The sequence below is a fragment of the Trachemys scripta genome, chromosome 8, assembly GCF_013100865.1.
Source record: "Trachemys scripta elegans isolate TJP31775 chromosome 8, CAS_Tse_1.0, whole genome shotgun sequence".
In the NCBI taxonomy this organism is placed as follows: Eukaryota; Metazoa; Chordata; order Testudines; family Emydidae; genus Trachemys; species Trachemys scripta.
The window spans coordinates 166492-170213 of NC_048305.1; the positions used below are offsets into that span (position 1 = coordinate 166492).

Here is a 3722-nt window from a genome sequence, read left to right on the forward strand (position 1 = left end):
ACTTGCCCTTGGTGAATGATTAAAGGATTAGATTGATTCTATAGGCATGTTTTCCATTTAGTTTAACAAAGAGAAGGTAAAGAGGTGACTTGATTACACATTAAAAGTACCTACATCATGAACAAAAATTTGACGAAGGGATCTTCATTGTAGCAGAGAAAGGTTTAACACTATTAAATGACAAAGCTTAAACTATTAAAAAAATTTAAAAAATTAACCATTGAACAATTTACCAGGGGCATGATGGATTCTCCATCCTTGGCAGTTTTTAAAATCAAGATTGGATGTTTTTCTAAAAGGTATGCTCTAGAAATTATTTCAGGGAAGTTCTCTGGCCTGTACTATGCAGGAGGCCAGACTAGATGATCACAGTGGTCCCTTCTGGTCTTGGAATCTATTAATCGAGCCTGACATTAATCCTGGGCAAAACAGAAAAGCGAATATGAAAGTCAGTCAATAAAGAATGGGATTATAATTCATGTCAGTCAACATGCTTATGGAAAAGAGATTGTCATACAAATGCCATTTAATTTTTGATGAGATTACGTATTTAGTTGATAAAGCCAACTACATACATGTATATACTTGTATGAAGTAAAATGATAAATTTACTCACTTTTCCTGTTCTTAATTTGTCTAAAGACAAACCAGGGGTACTATATACTTCTTAATTTGTAATTATCCATAAATTTCTGTGAAACCATTACAGCTGGCTTTATAAAAAATTGGTTGAATGATGAATATTACATGCATAGTGTACATTCACTAAAATACAAAAATAGAAGCAGGAGTACGATATTTGGAAAAGTTTAGCCCAGAAATGAAACTTTGGCTCTGGGAGTGGCATATTCTAAATCACTTCATAACAGCTGCAGGTACATGTTCCTTGAGGAGACTACAAAGTATTTTGTCACATGTAGCCAAGTCTAAACCTAATTCCTTATTCAAGAGCTATTTACAAAATGGAAGTGGGGTTGTGGTTATCTTATTGCTCAGGAATAATGCTTTAGTTTGGAGAAGGACATCCACTTAAGAACAGTCTAATAGTTACAAGAACATGTCACTTGCAGGGGGACCTAATAAGTATTTTGTTACTTATAGCCAAAGTATTTATTTCAAAGTATTTATTATTCAAATTGATTTGAAAAATTAAATGCATTAATTGCTATAAAATTCACTCATTTATGGTGAAGTTTCCGAAACATTTAATTTTAGATTTAATAATTTAAAAAAATGTGGTATTTGGCTAAGAAACTGGGACCCACAAATAAGAAATTGGAACTAAGGAATTAACTTCATCCTCCTCAGATACCAACTATTGTTCACGTGGAGCTGTATTTTAAGTGCGTTTTTGAATTTGGAATGGTTTGTGCGCACAGTCTCTGACAACAGGTACACCATAGACACTGGAGAATAGGAATAGATGTTGGAATCACCAAGAGACCAGACCATCATGCCTAGCCAGTTTCATAGTTCCTTTCAGAGTGATTACCAAGCAAGGCATGGTAAGGGATGTGACTGTTTCTGGCCATGATCCTAAGTGTTCTAATCATTGCCCTCAGTCAAAGAAGCTATTAGACAGCACCTGTGAAGTGTATGTAGAGGAGGCAGAGGCAGCTCAGAGATGAGGCACTCACTACCATCCACCTACCTGGAATACAGCAAGCAGCGCCGAGAGAAGCGATGCTGTCGCCACCATCATCTCCCAGACTAGGACCCTGGGACTCTTCATGGAAACACACTGGATGACCACATCCTTCTGCAAAGGTGAGCCAGGGGGCTGTACAGGTTGAACATGTGGGCCAGAGGGGTGGGTAGTGGAGAAAAGGAAATGGGGCAGTCACCCAGCCTGAGAGGGAGATGGGGAAGCAGCAGCTACCTGGCCTGAGGGAAGTAAAGGGTGGTGGTGGTGGAAGCAGCCACCTGGCCTGAGTGGGAAGGGGAGGACAGTACATGGGGGAGGCAGTGACAAGGTGGAGCCAAAAGCAGCAGGATGAACTTCGTGGTCAGAAGCACTGCCCCTGGTCCACCTGGTCACGGTGCCTCTCTGGAGCCATCCACCCGGTAACAGTTCCACCCTCTGAACTTGTGAGCCAACAGCACCCTTCCCTCCCCCCACCAAGTGCAGTGGTGGCCTTGCACCCACTCAGGCCCATTGCAAGGGTGGGCCTTGCCCTCTGCCCATGAGGCAGCTCATCCTGCCCTACCACACCTCTCTAGCTGTAGGGTAGGGAGCTCGAGCCCAGGCTGTATCTGGGCTCTGACTGACCCCCTGATCCCCCCCAGCTGGCAGAAGCAGTGCAGGAGTGCTCTGCTAGTAAGCCTAGCTGGCACCCTGGAGGACTGCCCCCCTGTGCACGCCCCTTCTCCTCGCATAAAACGTTGCTCGGAGCTGTGCTGTGTGTGGTTTGATCATTGTGAAGGCCGAGGCAGCCGAGACTGGCAGGAAGGGATTGGGACCAGTGGTACAGTAAATGACTTTTATTTTAAAAAGTGAACATATTAACAGGCCTGCAGGTGGCACTACAGTACAGCTGGGCAGAAGGTAGATACATTTCCCCATGGACCCAGACAATGAAATCATCGCTTCAATGCTGACATTTAGTTAATTCTGGATACAGTTCTACCAAACTGAATTTACTGAAAATATTTCTGGACAAAGCCAATATTGAAAATTAATTTTCCTTCAGTTTTGGGAAATGACAGACATCCCGAGCTACCACTGGTACTTGGGGAAATATCGCCTGGAGCTACCAGTGCAGGGGGAGATGGACAACATCTCCATGTCAGGACAAAATACATGTCCTGTTTTACTTCTCACTTTGTGGAATCTGTGGGGAGTGAGGAGTCAGTTTCTATTCGCTCTCCTTTGGCTGATTTTGTGCTATTTTAGACTGATTTCTATAAATCATTTCTTGATTTTATTGAAAGGAAGACTAAATGTAATGTGCCTTTCCTTGTAAATCCAGTAACAGTTGTGATATTTCAAAAATACTAAAAATATCTACTTTCATGAAATATTAACTGTTTCACTACAAACCTAGTTTTTCACTAAATACACAATTCTCCTACTCCTGGAGCCTCCTGGGAAAAGCAGTGGGTTCTCCCTGTATATCTGTAATTCTACAGTGTATAGAGAAATGGCTACAAGAAGGGGTGTGTGAAGAACAGCTTTATCCCTTTTCCTGTATCGCACTAGGGAGGATTGTGTGTATGTCTGTGGTTGGACTCCTGTTGATCACACTCATTCAGCAGCTATCTACCTAGGTCTGCAGTAGGATACCCCACCTCTAGCACATTCCTTATAACTTCTTGGAGACTAACTAGGCATGAGGAAAAATGTCCACACTCTTATACCACTTCTAATCATAATATGGAGGAACACCACATGGTTTCCAGGCAATTCCAATTTGCAAAAGGCCACAGGAAAGGGACACGGCACCTTTCATTAGAATAAGGAATTCTGCATGTAACAGTGCGATCTTCCATCAGACTTTCAATATTGAGGCAGTGTAGAAACAGTGGCTGAAGGGTGTATGTAATACTGACCACACCAGCTCTTAGTGAGAGGCCTCTGCTCCTGCAGAGGAAGTCATGTGCAGTCCCTGTATGTACTGTGAGAAAAGGCTTACTTCACGGGGGGGGGGGGGGGGGGGGGGGGGGAAAAAAACAAACCCCAAAAACCCCACCCATTGGTAACTTGACCCCCCAACGGCCCCAAC

At 43.0% G+C, this 3722-nt stretch overlaps 1 protein-coding gene across 1 annotated transcript in view; it reads right to left on the reverse strand.

The window, feature by feature from the left end:
- Positions 1 to 2466: 2466 nt before the first annotated feature.
- KDM3B (lysine demethylase 3B) overlaps positions 2467 to 3722 on the reverse strand; it is a 103206-nt gene continuing 101950 nt past the window's right edge. The window contains exon 25 of the mRNA XM_034780458.1: positions 2467 to 3651. The gene's annotated coding sequence lies outside the window, so the exon portion shown is untranslated. The remainder of the gene's footprint in view (positions 3652 to 3722) is intronic.